We start from the raw sequence: 18,934 nt of genomic DNA on the forward strand, positions 1-18,934 counted from the left end.
AGGTACCCCAGAGGACTCCCAGGGGCTGCAGCATGTATTATGCCAGCCCTAAGACACCATTCAAAATGACACCACAGGTCTGCTACTGCAGTCTTTGTAAGGTGGTACACGCACCCCTTACTTAGATATAGGTTCACTATATCTACCTTATATCACTTCACATATAAAACTATCAGTCACCCCTATGGCAGGCCCTATCAATCCTGAAGGCAGGGTGCTGGGTTTCATGTGAGAGGGTTCACATGCATAAGCAGAGTGCCTCTGCAGCCTTCCTAACCTATTCTTCGGGGTTGTTTGTGATGCAGCCAACCATAGTGGAGAAGCGTGGCTCAATGGTTAGAGTGGGAGACCCTGATGGAGAGGTCTGGCCTGGGATCAGGGTTCAATTCCTGCCTCTGCGGCTCTTGGACACAATTTCCCCGGACCTGATAATTCTCGCCTCGGTGCCTAGTCTAAACATGGGTCCCACTCTGTGACTCTGCGCAATAGCTTGCTTAATCTCCACAACGGCCCCAGCAGCGCTTGGATGCCTGGCTTCACCTTGGGGGTGCCCAGGATTGGACATTTCACAGGAAAGCCAGGAAGGGTTCCACAGCGGTATGAATACAGCGCTACGAGACCTCAGGATAGAAGGTGCTATATAAATACAAACACATTTACATTTACATATACTTTTAAGTGAATTATAACCTTGCAGTAAATGCTAACTTTAAAACAGCTGTTTGGAAACATGTCGTGTTTTGAGTCAAACACCTTGGAATCATACCTCCCCACCAGTAACTGGTGGGTGCACTCTGAGAGTGCTTTGAAAAGTACTTCAACAATCTAAACTACGCTGGATGACTGAAGAATCTCCCTTGGAGTAAAGGAGTTACTCCCCTGCAAGGCAGGCACCTAAATGCATCTGACCGGTTTGCATCTCCGGAGCTCCTGAGGACTCCGAAGATTTCTGAAAAACAGGAGGTGGTTTTCTGAGGTCTCTGAGGTTGATCTGTTCTCTCTGCAATTCTGAGGTCGGTATCCCTTGGGTGGACCATGCAATCCGAACCCCTGTGCACTGTGTACTTTTGCAGCAGAATATGCTTTTCTGCAATCCATGAGGCTGTGCTTTGGGCTACTTGTATTCCTGACCCAAGCAGTGTTCCACTGAACATTTCTGGCCTACACTCTACGAGTGTTCCGTGGGCTGGAATTTTGTGATTCATCTTGAGGTCCCTTCATGATCCCTGGTCCGTTGGTCTGTGCGTCCCTGTGAAGGTAACTTTAACTTTACATGGGCTTTACTGGCTGCTCCAGATGTGCCCTGACTCTCCGTTGCTTGGAGAGTCCCCAGGACCTTGCTGGTCCTCACCGAAGATGATTTCCTCTGAACGGGTGGGTTGCAGTTGCCAAGGCTTGTTAGTGTTCCATCCAGAAACTGACCCCCCAGCACTCGACATAATTCACGGGACAGCTTACCTCCAGACTTTGGTGATCCTCGGCATCTCCTGGTCCCCGTGGCTACATAGTCAAGCATTGCGTCAACTCACCTGAAGCACCTGACATCGGTGGGCATTCGTCTACCCTGAAGTGACACAGACTCTGTCTCCTCGGCTTTCAGGTTCTTCTCACCTCGAATCCAGGCTTGTATTCCACTGGACACTTTTCCTCTTCACAGCATCAGCACTTTCAGCATCACGCCATTGAAAACGATGAAGATTCCCAACATCACTTGACACCTATGCACCCAGCTTCCCTGGGTTAGGTAACACAAATACTCCGGAGCTCACAAGGGTGCTGGCCTTAGAACTTTCTATTTCTGAAAGGGTTTGCTCAAAGTCCTCTCCGAAGTGTCCTTAAGCTTTAGAATTCCAACCGCGACTGGACTGTGCAACATAGAAGACTTAATTAAAGTACAGTCTAGATTCTGTGATTCAGCAGTCATTAACCTAGTTGGTCCATCAGCTTTTGCACCCTGATCCATAAACAAGTCAATCTATATCATTTTACCACAAGGTCTGCTCTTTTGATAGACGATGTTCCGCCAACTCCATCTCCTTAGTTATTATCCACACAACTCTTTCTTAAAAAACAATGAACAGTGAAGCCATTGGCAGTAGCAATAAAATAATCTTTCCGATAACCAGTGATTTTGCCCTCACTCATTTTGTGGGTATGTCCCAGCCAGCCTCCTTCAAGCTCTGACTAGCACACCCTTGACCTGGTCTTGGCGGGGGCCGACCCTGGGGGCATCCTACTCTGTAGGGAAGAACAATGTACTAAAAGTGTTCTAAATGTATCTCCACATTTGTTCTTACGGACATTGTGGGCTTTGGCGTCCTGCCCACATCCAAACAAACACAGCAGCTCCAGAAAAATGCCTTATTGTACCGTGCAAATATATCTGAAATACCATCTTCCTACTTTGATGTCTGCTTTCTTTCATTGTTGTGTTTTAGGAGAACATCAGTACTTCTGTCACTTTTGAATGATTAACAAAGATCTTTCCATAATTTTATCATTAGTTGGCATGCCATTAACTTGTGCCCAGTTGTATGCAAGAATATAATTCAGCAAAAGATTGTTGGGCATAAATATTGGGTTGTGAATATATTTGACAAAAATATCACCTGATTGTGTGTAAATTTCTATTTTAACGCCAATGAGGTTTAATTTTTTTTAATATGATAGTTAGGGAACAATATTATTTTCAGATGATATTTTAGTCCTGAAATTCTGGTGCCATGCCATGTGCCAACAAAACTCATCCATTTGATGCGCTATACGTGGAGTTTATATATTTTCAATGGTCTGTTCTTCGGTTACAATTGTTTAGCTTGTTGAAAGGGATGTACTTCTTGATTGATCATGCTGTCATACACCCTCAGCAATGGGAGATCGTTCAAAACAGGATCCATTCTAGGTTATTTAAAATTGGCTTACTTGACATTGATTTACTGTCCAGTTTCTTACAACGGTGTTTATAAAATATTTGGCTTTCTGTCACAGTGCATTTGTCTTGTACTACTACATACAAAGTCAATCGAAACTGCTGAGACCACGCACTGACTTCTATTTTAAGTGAGATATCTATCCCTTGTGCCTTTGTCTTATTCAATGTTTAATAGAAAAAAACATCTTTTATGTACGCGTTAAATAGAACTTTTTTTCTTTTAGAAAAACTCAGTGGAGATACTTTTATTCATAGGATTCCCGGAAAGAATTTCGGGCCATATGTATCAAACCATTTTGTTTTCACAAACAGTGCGAATTGCTAAGTTTTAGCATTTGTGAATGCAAAATTGCCTTTCCCAATGTATGAAAGGCATTCACAGTTCAAAAATAGGGAATCACAAAATTAGCAATTCCCAAAAATTGCAATACCAAATTGCGGGTCTTGATTAGGTCTTTGCAAAATCAATGTATAAACCATTTGCAAATTGGGAATGGTGGTAAAATGGAGATTTTGAATGTGCAATTCAATGTCAACTCAAATCAGGTGGTAAGCATGTGCAACCTATATAAACAGGCCCAGAGTGCATCAGCATTTTCCACAATGGCTGCTCTCTACATCATGGTGAGGAGGATGAGGATCCTGGAAAGTTTGCAGGGAAGGAGGAGGAGACATACTATCATTTGATCAGACTTACGAGAAAATCTATGAGAAGTATAGATTACATTCTGGCATTATTTTAGACTTAATAGCTGAACTGCACCCACAACTGCGGGGTCACACTCGTAGGACTCATGCTATTCCCACCAATGTGCAGGTGATCCCTGCACCTCTTAGCCTCAGACATCAACTAGAGGGTAATAGCTGCAGCAGAAGGGGGGTCCCAAAGTGCGCTATTACGATTTTTTAAATGCATTTCTAGGTGCAATGCTTCAGACAATTAGTCAAAACATCAGATTCCCTAGCACAACCCATTAATTGCAGCTCACTAAATTGAAATTTTACCAGATAGGACAAATCCCACACTTCATTGCCTGCATTGATGGGACACGTTGCAATATGTCCTCCCTCTGTAGATGAGTATATCTTCAGAAATTAGAAAAGTAGACATTCATTAAATATACAAGTGATATGTAATGCCTCAAATATCATAACTGATATAGTGGCCAGTTTTTCTGGTAGTACACACAATTACTTAATTTTTTGCCACAGTGGAATCTACACACAGCTAACTGGTTGTGAATTTGGAGAAGGATATCTACTTGGTAAAACTCTTACACCATGTCGCACATAGTACAGAAGCAGTAACTAATGACCATAAATCATTATTTTCTCTTGTCATTTTAAGAAACAGTGCATATGCTGTGCACACATTCATCCTCACCCCATATCGGAGTCCACCCACTCCAAGTGAGCACCATTAAAACGCAGGTCATAAAAGCACACGTAATGTGATAGAGAGGACTTGTGGCCTGCTCAAGAGTCACTCCAGATTTCTGTACAAAAGTTGCAGTGCACTACAGTACAGTTCTGAAACGAGCTGTTAAATTGTAGCTACACGTGCCATGTTGCACAACATAGCTACAACAAGAGGCATTTCCCGGACCTGTCTGATTCAGAATCAGATGATGACAATGAGCCATGTCCAACCTGTCACCCTGTAGATGGATCACCGAAGCTGATTTCCTCTGACCGGGTTGGTTGCAGTTGCCAAGACTTGTTGGTGTTCCATCCAAATATTGACCCCCCCAGCACTCAACATAATTCATGGGACAGCTCACCTCCAGACTTTGGTCATCCTCGACATCTCCTGGTCCCTATGGCTACAGAGTCAAGCATCGCGTCAACTCACCTGAAGTACCTGACATCGGTAGGCATTCGTCTAGCGAGCTCTTTGGTCACCCTGAAGTGACCCAGACTCTGTCCCCTCGGCTGTCAGGTTCTTCTCACCTCGAATCCAGGCATGTATTCCACTTGACACTTTTCCTCTTCACAGCAGCAGCACTTTCAGCATCACGCCATTGAAAACGACGAAGATTCCCGACATCACTTGACACCCATGCACCCAGCTTCCCTGGGCTAGGTTACACGAGTACTCCAATGCTCACAAGGGTGCTGACCTTAGAACTTTCTATATTTGAAAGGCTTTGCACAAAGTCCTCTCCGAAGTGTCCTTAATCTTTAGAATTCCAACTGCAACTTTCCCATAGAGTTGTACGGAGCTCGCGTCTGAGTTCTCACACTGCACCCGTTCTCCGTGGGACCCTGTGTCACTACCTTGGGTAGTTCCTTGGGGTCCCAGCGATTCTACGTGCTCGAGGCACTGTGTCTACTCAAGTCATGGCTGTTATACCACCTTAGTATGTGGAAGCAGCAGGCAGATAAAGACGTGCTGAAATTACGAGCAATTATTTCTAAAGCAAGTAATGATGAGACAATGCATTTCATGATTTTGCTGCAAATGTTCATGTTTATTACATTAACTTGAGATTAAATATGTCATCACCCAAAAATATTTTGTGCCATAATGCACAATTTGTGCAAAATTAAATGTATTACCACAAACATAAAAAATGTATTGTAATGTCCCAAAAGAACAAGCAAAGATACATGTTGTATCACTTTTTCCTTCCACACATTCAACTATCTCTTGCTCAGGCCTCTGAAGCTGCACTATCTTTAACTGCAGTGTCTATTTTCCATCCCAGCGGCAGTGACACTACTGAGGCTGGGCAGTTCTTCACTATCCCCTACACCTAAATCAGTGTTTCCTGCAATCCTGGCAGTCTACATGTTCTCAAGTGCATTTGTGACTTGCACCTAACCTCTTGTAAAGACTCCACTACAATGTGCCATCTCCACTTGCATAGTCAGATTGCGTCGCAACAGCAATGCAGTTGCACTTGTCAGGCGATGGAGAGATCTGGTAAACCCATCCAATCTCACCATTAGTTGGTGATGACGCCTACGATGTGTGATATTGCCCTGCTGCATTACTTTGAACAGTTCATTGATGGCAAATATATACTCCTAAAATTGTCTTCAGTGGCTTTTTGAGCTTCCTCTACTGTTGTGTTCTGCTGCTTGATACCATCTCAGATGCCACACATATTGTTATGCAGTGAACAAGAATGTCTTTGGATTGACATCATGTGCTTGCATTGTAGGAATTGCACCTTTAAGATTGATCTCGCCAGACCACTAAATACAGCAGAACCATCACCTTCCACTGATAGCCATCTTCGAGCCACCCTATGCCTCACAGGGTATTGGATTGGCACTGGACAAGGGACTGACGTCTGTGGAAGGATCTATCCTCAGTTGGTTGTGTTGGAATATCATCAGCCTCTGGCAAAATCAGGGAGTGGAGCCACTGCTGCTGTCTTATGTCTGGTTGGTGCAGGTGTTGTGAGTGGTCGGGACACAATATTTTCACACTCAGGTAGTGGCAGAGTTTCCTTAGTTTCTGCAGCATGTTGTGCCGATATTTCTGTGACATGAATAAAACCTACTTTAGTTCAAAAAGTACTTTTGTGTCTCACTTTTCATCATTGCTTGTTTGAAATAAAAATGTTCTCTGACATGGTGTTTCTACTTGTCATTTGCTACAATAATTTGTATTGGGCTACGCAGTGCAGCATTATTTGCCATATGTTCACTGTTGTATTACTAACTAAGGATCTCATAATGCATTGGTGTGTTGCAAATATAATGTGGTCTGGAATGATGTTGGATAAAGTTTGACACTGTCATCCTAATTGGTAATCTTACACTAAAATACTTTTATATGTTGCAGTTTGTTCATCTTACCTTTGCTGGTACTGAGTGTGGTTGAGGAGTCAATGTCTGTGACCCCCAACAATGGTTTCTGGCTGCAAAGTTGCCTCTACCATATCCTCCAAAGAGGTAGATGGTGGCTGGGTGGATGGTCCTCCACCAGTTTGCCTTGCCTCAGCAAGCCTGCTTGCTACCTTCTCCTTGGCCCGTGTCTGTAGGTCATACAGCGCTTGTGAATGTCTTTGACCGAGTGCTGCGTGACACCCACCATGCTGATCTTGGCCTGGATGTCCTTCCATGTTTTTCTTTTTTCGCTCTCTGGTACCTGCAGTGAGCTCTTTCAAAAATAGCTTATCATGACTCTTCACCACCTTCTCTGTGAGCACCCCCAGTTCTTGCTCACTGAATTTGAATTATCTTTTGCGCCCTCCAGCCTCCTTGCCATTCTCCTCTGTGGCTGTGATAAGTTTGGTGCACAAAACACCACTCCAAACAGTCACCAAAGTACTCTGCCGCAAACGTCTGCCTCCTCCTCCAGCTCTGAGTACTGTAAACAGCATGGATTGACCTACTTCCTGATTGTGAGGTCATCAAGCTGCTCCAAAATGCGACATTTGCAATTTTGTGATTGCCTAATTGTGATTAGCTATTTTGGTGAACGCTACTTTCTAATTGCAATTTTTGAATTTTAAGCAATCGCTAAATCTTTACCAATTCATATGATACATCAGAAATTGCAATTACCAAATAGTGATTTGGTAAAATTTGCTATTTGGTAATAGCAAATTCTAATTTTGGTACATATGGCACTTTATTATCTTCAAAATCATCTCCAAAATATTACAAAGTGTGGAGTCTTTATTGTAATTTGTGAAATTTCCCCATTTGCCCTTGTTACCAAAGATTTGTTCAACTATAAAGGGAAGGTGAATGGTCTTTTGCAAAAGCATTGTTGTTTACTGGGATGCTCACAGTGATGTGGTGGAAGCCAAGCTTTCATTATGACGGAAAGGACCCATTGAGCCTACCACATGTGACAAGGTTTTTTTCTATCACTTAAATGTTCTGTGTATCTCTGTTTTATGCATACTTTTGTAATATTTTAGGAATCTTTATAAGCTGTTTCCTTACCTTTTATAATGCACTATAATTCAGTTAAAAGTAGATATGTGTAGTTGTATCTGTGGGGCATTTGGTAGTAGGATATTGGGCCACTGTAGCTAACATTTTCTTCTTTTTCTGTGTAGCTAACATCAGGTTCTTGGTATCATCTGCATAACAAATTAAATAAAAAACAGTCAGGTGATATATTTTTGAAAGTAAAAGTTGATATAGCGTTTGTGCACTCCCTCCATATAAAACCGGGTGGACATTTCTTTGCTAATTTTCTCTGTTCAGTGCATTGGAGCTCATGTTCATTGTATTTTGTACGCAAATGAATATTCTTGTACAATATTTCCTTTACATTATTATTTGATAAGGTTTATTCGATGTTTACTCATAAAAGTTCATAAAATATAAGCACATACACAAGTAAATTACCAGCTCTGAAAAACCAATTACAATCAGGTATTAGAGTGAACCATTGCAGCACACAAGAGTAACATTTCTAAAAAACATAAAAACATCGGAATCAGTCCCCCAGATAAATGTAAACTAATTGGATACATACAGGGGCTGAAATCCTACATAGCAGACGATAAACATGTGACACAATACTTTAAATTTGAACCCATCCTTGTGACAACATTAAGATAGCAAAACCATTCATCACTTTCCAAGGATGCACTGGCAAATAATGTAACTTGAGCAAGGATCTTCTTTTAGAGAATCAGGCAATGGATGATACTCTTGGGGGATAGAGCAGTGTGATAGTGGCACACTAAGTGTAATTGGTTTGTTAAGAATATAAAATCATGTAAAGAACAAAGCTGTGTGTCTTCGCTTGTTTCCTCACTTCCAACATCTTGCTGATTAACTCTTTGCACTTCGGACTTGCTTGCATGAATTCCTGATCACTGGTTTTCTCCAACCCTGCAAACACTTCATGAGCAATGAGTTTTTTTACCCCTTTGGCTTTTTCTTACTGAGAAGGTAGCGTCGAATGACTCTCGCCTGCACCCCCCGCACTGCCTACTCTCCCACTTGCATTCTCGCCTGCTCAGCTCTGACCACCCTGGCCCCAGGCTCCTGTGGTCACAAGCCTCATACTTCCCGCCATCTTGCCTCCAGTTCTCTCTACCCCCCTGCCACCTGACCTGCATCAGAGACCTGTGCTAGAGACTGTGAGTGCAGATGCCGATAGTTGTCTGCTGCTGAGAGTGGCCCTAATGTCCTGCGAAGGTGGCTCGTTCAGATCCGGGCACGGCTTGCAGGACACCAGGTGACCCCACTCATGCAGTCCCAACCCCTGCAGAAGATGGGCTCATTCCTGCATTACTTCATGCAGCCATGGTGCTGAGGAGCACAACGGCAGGTCCTAGCTGCAGTATTGGCACGGGCTGAGGGGAGTTCGTGCTGGTCGGGTCCAGAGCCGGAGGAGGAGCCAGCTAGCAAATCCAGCGACCGAGAGGCTCGTCATCTGCGGCAGCGGGGTGTGGCGGTGGAGGAACAAACTGCGATAGTGGTAAGAGCCTCTGGTGTGGGTACAATGGGGGAGGGTGGTGTGGTGAGCTTCTCTGTGTCTCTCCTAGTTGTTGTACAACCTCACACCCACCAGGTTGCCCTTTGCCATTCAAAACACTTGCACTACCTGGCTCCACTTACCTACCATTCACCACCCACACCCTTCTTGAGCAAAAGCAGTCATAAAAGCCAAAGAGGCCAAAGATGCCAAAACAGCCCGCCCACCAGTCTATCCGTCACCACCGTGGGTCTAAAACAACATGTAACAGCACCATGAGATCGGGGAAGACTACGGGTTAGCTATCAGCCAGCCCAAGGGCAGCCAAGTGAGGCAAGAGGAAAATTCAACTAACTGGGCTGGATATTAGGGAGTTAACTTCACCATTGCTTCTTAAACAAACAGAACAGGATCCTACCCATGTGGAGTCCGGCTCCGGACCGCCCACTGGTAAGAGCACCATCACCATTCCACACACCTCACAACCTAAAATATATTTTTCGTCAACCAGCGAGGCATGCGAATTGCAGCATCCCATCAAACCCACGTCCACATCTGCTCAGCCTAACCCACCCACGCTACGTGAACAGCGGGGCCATTCATTAGTCAGGACAGCAAACAAACAGCATGTATGAGGGAAAAAGAAGATCAGGTAACAAACAAAACTCTGGCTTGGATATTGAGCATCAAGGCATGCACTAAAGGTGTCACCTACTAAATCACCTGCCTGACTCAGAGGCCGAATAGTGAACAGTTATCTCCAAATATGGGAAGCTACAAATACCCAAAATCATTCCAGTTGGTGGGCCTCCTCAATCCGAGTCCACTCCCCTCAGCCTGGTCTCTCGAGTTGCTTCAGTTCAGAACTTAAAAATGACTTTATCTACTCTTTAGCAGAAATGTTCAGTGATCTCAAAATTTGCAGGCATCCTTCGAGGAGGTGAAGATTGGCATTTCCAACTCAACACTTACCTGTACACATTGTAATCTGTAGGCTGCCTCCAAAACTCAAATAAGTACGATAGAGCAAGAGCACAACACCATGCCCAGCAAGGTGGTAGGGATGGATCCGAAAGAGGAGAAACAAGTGAACCAGGAAAACCAAAGGGAATTCCTCATATTTAGATTCACAGGAATGGGCTGACTTGGTAGCATCCTACACTTCAGATGTCAACCTTGGGCCTATGCCATTGTGTCCTGGACTGGAAAAAGGCTGCCCAGTGGATGATTCTAGCCTCAGGACACATGAGCAGTGCAAATATGCCCAAAACACCCTGGGATCCACAAATGTGTGGGACTTCCTGCTGAGCACTATGCAATGGACTGTTAATGTGCTCCAATATCAGTCTAACAAGATGGATCTACAACTGAATCTTCTTAACACTCTGGCCTTCTCTGTTGGCGGAATTGATGAAAAAGTAGGGAATTTAAATTCATTGATAATACGAGCACAAATGAAGGCAAATGTAATGTGCTCCTGCGGCCCCCTAGTGGAAAAACTGTCATCTCTACCCATAATGCTTGCCAACTTACTTAACCACCTGAAAAAGGAGGTGGTGGGCAACAAGGAAAATGCATCAGCATCAGGAAACCCTGACCCTAAAAAGAGGAGAAGCAGGATCGGAGAGCAAACACACTGAAGTTAAAGCAAACCGCCGCACCCCTGATGACCTCCCCTCTACCCTTCAACCAGAGGTCCTGACGAGGAAGCTCAACCCCAGAATGCCAAGCAAAGGCGTTAATTGAAGAGGAAGGGGCGTTATAAAAGATCAGTAGCCAGTACATCTGGAGTTTACACCCTCTTCTGCCACAAACAGTGTGATAAAGATGTAGTTCAGCATAGTCTAACCTTACAAATTGGAGACAAGTCAACCTTTATCGATCAGAAATACAGAGATTCTAACATCAACCCAAAGGGAGTCTGGGATATAACAACCACCAAAGTGGAAGATCGCATGAACATTTTAAGAGAAGTGGGTACAATTCAATCCCAAGTGACCTTACAAACCATGACAAGCCAATAAAACATCCCACCAGACAAATATGTCTTGCTGCCAATGCAATCCCTCTCTCTGGATCAAAATAGTATCCAGCTACCGCATATCACCATAATAGATGTAGCCAACGTGGGAAACATCCTTTACAACGCGAATTTTACCACGCAGTGCCTTTACGACGCAACTTTTACAACACAAACCATTACAACGCATTGCGCTGGGGGGCGCTCTAGGATAGGGAATACGTTTAATTTACTATCCAACACCTTCCCTAGTCTCCACGGGGACTGGAGTTGGAATAGTAAATTAAACTATTCACTATCCAGCACCCCAAAGTGCTATGCGTTGTAAAGGTTTGCGTTGTAAAAACCGCGTTGTAAAGGCATGCGTGGTAAAAGCATGCGTTGTAATGTCATACATCCAGCCAACGTAGCTTCATCCGAGCAGGTATCAAACCAAATGAGCCGAGGGACTCTTATGGCAGAAAAACTATCGAGCAGCTCCAGCCTGCCACTTGTATATGATTCTATATTAAGATAAAAGCAGGTAACAAACCCTTTAGAAGGCCCCACGTGGTGGTCGGATCTGCTTAATTTACAACAGGCCAACAACCACTGTCCCGCATCAATGCAACAAACTTGTGATGACACGGTGCAGAACCATCAGTTGTCTAAACAGGCTCTAAATGTGGACACACAACAACAGGAAATTCTCCCAAGCTTCCAGTAAGAACCCTGCATGCTTCTTCTTACACCAGAGTTTTAATCAAAGGGGAACTGCAATACTCTAAATGGAGATAACATCCTTCATCTTCTGGCCACAACCCCAGCATTGAGGGGTATTAAATCATCTGACTGTCTTGCAATAGAGTTTATTAAGCTGGTCTCACATCCAGGAAGAGAAATAACCAAAGCTAAGTGGTGATCCTCCTTCTTAGTTAACCAGATATTAATGGAGAGTGATACATTTAAATCATGGGCTATAACTGTTGCACTGTTCAACAAAGCAAAGTACCCCCTTCCTTTGCTCGGCGCAAGGAACCAGAAAAGTAAATTCAAAGGCACTACCTTCTCAGTCTTAAGAGGAGCACGCAGTAAATCATTGGTTAGAGAACAAATGGGCTTATACAAATCCGTTTGCTGCAGGCAACCTTCATGGCAACAAACCGGATTTTGAGCTAATCAACAGGTCTATAGAACCCTAAACAACACCTTACAATGACAAAGGGCGTCTCAAGACAGAACGGTCAGTTACATCAATTCCACCTGATGCCTCTGCTCTTGGAACATGAGTGGCATCTAAAGCAAAATTATGGATTCAGAGTTCCTATCATTTATAAGATCATACAACATAGTTCTCTTACAGGAAACGTGGACATCCAAACCTTACCATCTAGAGGGTTTTATAGGGTTTCATACACCTGCAACAAGGCAAGCAAAATGTGGGAGAGTTTCAGGCGGTTACAAGATCATTTAATGCCCTGGAAATGCCCTCCACTTCCCTGATGGTTAAGACAAGTACAATCTCACTCTATATTGAAGGGACAAAACAGGAAGTGATTATCTTTAACATATACATAAACCCAAAACATAAAATCAGAGACACCAAGCACTTGCTGGACCACCTCGTGGGAACCACGAGGGAAGAAGAGACCTCCTACTTTATTCTCTCAGGTGATTTTACTCTTCATCTTTTGGGCTCTCCGGCTACAGAAGTGACCCTGGTCCAGACATCGCTCTGGAATATTCCTGACCAGAAAAAGAGCTGACATTGTAGAACAACCAAAACTTCCAGGGGTCTTTTGGAAGACTTGTAATATATCAACTTTCGAGTATTAAGAGGTAAATTTGCACACAATTCTCCACCAGCAGCTTCATTTTATACTGAGTCTATAGCATCAACTCTTGACTACACTTTGGTCTCTCTTCCCCTATTTCATTATGTGACCTTGTTTACTCTTGGCGTCAAAGCGGATAGTGATCATCGACCGCAAGAAGTTCTTCTGCAGGCCAGTGCTCCCCTTTTTGAACTTGTACCAGGGGGAGGTAGCTCCAACTACACAATAAACATCATAAGAATACAATTTTCAGTAAGCATGGGCGTAAAATCCGTTCCGTTCGCAGAATTTGCGGATTTTCTGCAATTTCGCGGTCCGCGAATCTCACGAAATTGCAGAAAAATCTGCGAAATCGTGTTCGGGACGGAATTTCAAAAACTGAAGTACATGAAGCACTTACAGGGTTACAGCAGGTGCCCAAATTGAAGCTACTTTCTTTGTAACCATTTACAAAATGGTTACAAAGAAATTAACTTCAACTTGGGCACCTGCTGTAACCCTGTAAGTGCTTCCTGAGCGGCCCCTTCAGAGTTGTTGCCTACTTGCAACTATTCTCTGACCCTGCTCTGACCATCGAAGCAGGGTCAGAGAATAGTTACAAGTATGGCACAATGCTCCAGGCTGTCACAAAAATTAAACCACAACAGGAAGCACTTACAGATAAGGAAGCAGGTGCCGGACTTGAAGCTCAAATTCAGTAACACATTAACCAGCCCCCGGTTGAGGCTGGGCAGGTCTGCTTTCTCCCCATAATCTACAGTGGTGAACCAGAGGGTGCTGTGATGAACCAGAAGGTGCAGTTGTGAACCAGAGGGTGCTGTGATGAACCAGAGGGTGGCAGTGGTGAACTAGAGGGTGGCAGTGATGAACTAGTGGGTGGCAGTGATGAACCAGAGGGTGGCAGTGGTGAACCAGAGGGTGCTGTGATGAACCAGAGGGTGGCAGTGATGAACCAGGGGGTGGCAGTGGTGAACCAGAGGGAGCTGTGATGAACCAGAGGGTGGCAGTGATGAACCAGAGGGTGGCAGTGGTAAACCAGAGGGTGCTGTGATGAACCAGAGGATGGCAGTGATCAACCACAGGGTAGCAGTCGTGAACCAGAGGGTGGCAGTGATGAACGAGAGGGTGGCAGTGATCAACCAGAGGGTGGCACTGGTGAACCAGATGGTGCTTTGATGAACCAGAGGGTGGCAGTGATGAACCAGAGGGTGACAGTGATGATCCAGAGGGTGGCAGTGCCAAACCAGAGGGTGGCAGTGATGAACCAGAAGGTGGCAGTGATGATCCAGAGGGTGGCAGTGGCGAACCAGAGGGTGGCAGTAATGAACCAGAGGGTGGCAGTGATGAACCAGAGGGTGGCAGAGATGAACCAGAGGGTGGCAGAGATGAACCAGAGGGGGCAGTGATGAACCAGAGGGTGGCAGTGATGAAACAGAGGGTGGCAGTGGTGAACCAGAGGGTGGCAGTGATGAACCAGAGGGTGGCAGTGGTGAACCAGAGGGTGGCAGTGATGAACCAGAGGGTGGCAGTGATGAAACAGAGGGTGGCAGTGGTGAACCAGAGGGTGGCAGTGATGAACCAGAGGGTGGCAGTGGTGAACCAGAGGGTAGCAGTGATGAACCAGAGGGTGGCAGTGATGAACCAGAGGGTGGCAGTGGTGAACCAGAGGGTGCTGTGATGAACCAGAGGGTGACAGTGATGAACCATAGGGTGGCAGTGATGAACCAGAGGGTGGCAGTGGTGAACCAGAGGGTGGCAGTGATGAACCAGAGGGTGACAGTGATGAACCAGAGGGTGGCAGTGGTGAACCAGAGGGTGCTGTGATGAACCAGAGGGTGGCAGTGATGAACCAGAGGGTGACAGTGATGAACCAGAGGGTGACAGTGGTGAACCAGAGGGTGGCAGTGGTGAACCAGAGGGTGGCAGTGATGAACCAGAGGGTGGCAGTGATGAACCAGAGGGTGGCAGTTGTGAACCAAAGGGTGGCGCTGCTAAACTGCCCGGGAGCTCTGTGGGTGTGAGCGCCTGCGCTGCTGAGCTGCCCAGGGGTTGTGAGCCCATGCGCTACTGAACTGCCCCGGGGCCCAGTGGGTGTGAGTCCCAGTGCTGCTGAACTGCCCCGGAGCCCTCTCAGTGTGAAAATCATTTGTGCTCAATTGCCTGGGAGCCCTCTGGGTGTGAGCACACATTGTGCTAAGTGTCCCCCTGCCCCCAGTACATATATACCTGTACCGCACAGCACCATTATGCTCTTGCACAATGAAGACTGGTGCCTGGATGCTCCTGATCCGTGTAGGTGGTACCACCGTCTGGTGCAGTCAAAATGTAAAGTCATAACTTGCTACACAGCACCAATAAACACGTGTCCCCCCTGGCACCGGTATGCGCATGTACCAGGCATGGAGCACCCACATGCCACTGCACCCTACTGCCCAGCGCCAGCATATGCCTGAACGGGGCAGTTTAGTATGAGATGGGACATTGTCCAGCAGCAGCAGCTGCATGCGCCTGAACCCACTGAGCAGGATCAGAATGGCTTGGTACCAGCAGTGCTATCTTGGACATCTGAAGGATTCTGGGGTCCTGTGCCAAATGAATTTTTGCATCCATGAGTTTCCCGAGCGCCATCCCCGTGTAGCTCCTGTGACCAGGAGGCTGCTTTCTCGTCATCTGCTGCTCTGCTCGGTCTCTGACCCTTTATAAACAAGATGCATGTGAACTCGCATAGAAACCCCGCCCGTTTGGCCCCATCCACCACACACTAGCGGTATGAAACGTCTTCCCGCCCGTCCCCACTATATTGGCCTGCTCACTCAAGGGACCTCGGCGCCTTTTGGCGCGCTGGCAAAGTTACAGGCACACATGGTCACATATTTGTGCAACTGGCACAAAAATCTGCGAGTTCGTCGGAAAATACGCGATCTCACGGCCTTTTTTTGCAATTTCGCACGAATTCGCGGACCGCGAATTCGCAAGTTTCGTCCATACTTAATTTTCAGGGGCAAACACCGAGGAATATTTGGTGGCAGCAAAGCTCTTCCTATTTAATAGTAACAAATAAAAAAAAGAACTGAGTCAGCAATTGGGAAGAATGCACCGTTATGCTATCAAACATATACGCCACAAAAATCAAGTCGGCATGGACCAATGAGGTATTTTAAATAGGAAGGATAACTAACACCTAACAGCGTTCAATAATATTAATAAGAAAAGCAATTAATAAGATCCTCAGATTACTGAGATGTAACCCTAGAGCTCCAACTCTAATTCTTTCCTTACGCCAGCATAGGTTAAATCTGGAAAAACCAAATGGGACATTAAGAGATCAAGAGAGGAAAACATTTGGGCCACACTCCTCCACGACTCCAAAACTAATAATTCATTGTGCTTTTGTTTGCTGGTGAATAAAGTAATGCGCCCCTCAAAGGGAGGAGTATCATCACACATTCCTGAGGAGATGTGGGCTCAGTACCTGGAATCCCATTTCAGCCCCCCACTGGGTCACCATCGGGAGATTGTAACCATAGGCCCAATCATAACCAAACAGCACAATTAAAGATCCAAGGGCAGTGTCAATTGTCACCAGTAGGAAGCCAATCTAGCCTGCTTAACTAACATCAAGCGGCAAATATCTAAGGGAAGAAAAGTGGGAGCCTCAGGACCTAACGGAATTCCTCCAGCCCTTTTTAAACAGGATGTAACATTCTGGGCAGACACACTAGACCCAATTTTCTATCAAATTAGGCAAACTAACTAACTGCCACCTTCTTGGAAAGGCTCTGTCATCCCCCCACTCCACAAAAAGGTAACAAAGCTGCTCTGGAAAACTTGTCTTATTGACCTCCTTGATATAGAAGCTAAATACTTTTCAGGTACCTTATTAGCGGAGTTACACAGATAGGCCAACGACCAAGGCATTATTACATTCAATCAGACAGGATTCTGCAAAGCAACTGGCACTACTACCAACATCGTAGCAATGTCACTTCTTATCGATAAAGCCAGGGCATCGGAACAGGCCTTGAACCTTTGGTGTATAGACTTCAAAGCGGCTTTTAATACATCGACCAAGAACGCCTGTGGAATAAACTGGCTGGCTGGAGTATCCCGAATTCCCTACTGGAAATTATAATTCATTACACACTGATACCTAGGTGCATATAAAGCTGGTCAATGGTTCGCATCAATCAAGGCGTATCCTCACATCTAACAGTCTTAAACAGGACTGCTTGCTTGCTCCAACTTTATTTAAATTGTACATAGCAGATCTTACACAATCTTTAAAGTTACTCAACGCACACGCCCGAGGATTGGTGGCAAGTCTTTATCTAGCCTTCTATAGGTGGATGAGCTGATGCTGATTAGCCACAGATAATTAGGGTTGCAACATCTCCTGAACGCATTAGAGAGCTACCCCAGAGAAAACTTCCTGTAAGTAAATTTTGACAAAACTAAAACCATGTCTATAAAAAAATCGCTAAAAACCTCTTATACTTGGTACTTGGGTGATGTCAGAATTCAGAGTGTCACTAATTACAAATATATTTTCATAAGTATTGACAACGGTGGACAATTTTCCACTCAGTTTGAGTCAACTGGAAGGAGAGGCTTGGGCCTAGCAATATCTTTGAAACAGCAAAAAACCTAAGCTGACAGGCCCCAGGCTCTCTCCCTTACTTCAGGTTATTCAAGCAAAATTTTACAGGCCATTTCGTATGGAAGTGTCACTTTAAGGGGTAGGGGCAAAGCATCTTAACAGTACCATCAACAGAGATTACAGGATCAATTTTAACATACCTACTTATGTGTCGGCGGCCCAGATCAGACTGGAATTCGGGCTCACTAATCAACAGTTGGCAGACAAGGGGGCTCATTTATGAGCCCTTACGTCACTTTTGCACCACTGGTGAGTCACTTTTTGTGACGCACCAGCAGTGTAAAAAATGCGCCTTGTTGCGCCACATTTACAATGTGACGCATCTAGGCAGATGCGTCACTTTGTAAACCCCTGCACTACATTATACCGCGCCAGGTGTAATGTGTGCAGGGGGGGTGTTCCCACGCAATAAAGGGTCATAGAAGTGACGCAGTGAAATCTACCAGATTTCACTGCGCCACTTCTAGGACTCAAATGCGTCAAAATCTTATGCCTACCTCACAGCAGGTGTAAGACTGACGCAAGCCCTTTCACATTGGGCTTGCCCCATGTGAAAGGACACATTGCTGGGGTTGCGTCACTTTTGTGACACACTCCAGCAATGCGTCACTTTTGCGCTATACAGATACGTCAGAAATACTGACATATCTGTAACTCCTTGCGACATGATGCGTCATACAGTAAATATGACGCATCAGGTATGTCGCAAGGAGTGCGCACTGAGAAGTGACGCATCGCTGCTTTCATGCAGCGATGCGTCATTTCTCATAAATGAGGCCCAAGATGTTTATCTAACGAGCTGGCACAAAATCAGGGAGGCCCCTGAGAGCACCTTAAATCATCTACGATGGAATGCGATACAACTTAGCTCACAACAGCAGGCCTGGAATTATTTAAAGAGTAGTTTAGCTACTACAGGACTCTCCATACTTTGGAAGACACCAATTTCGCATTTGCTTTTTAAGAAAGCAGTTTGAAGGACACTCAGGACCCTTTTGTTAGTAGGAAAAAGCCATATTTGCGGTTTGGGGTATGCAAGGTGCACAAAAGAAACATTTCTTAAACATCTGCTAGGGAAGCTGCCATCTATCTTGCCCCTTCCACCGTTGCA

Source organism: Lissotriton helveticus, chromosome 5_1 (genome assembly GCF_964261635.1).
Source record: "Lissotriton helveticus chromosome 5_1, aLisHel1.1, whole genome shotgun sequence".
Lineage (NCBI taxonomy): Eukaryota > Metazoa > Chordata > Amphibia > Caudata > Salamandridae > Lissotriton > Lissotriton helveticus.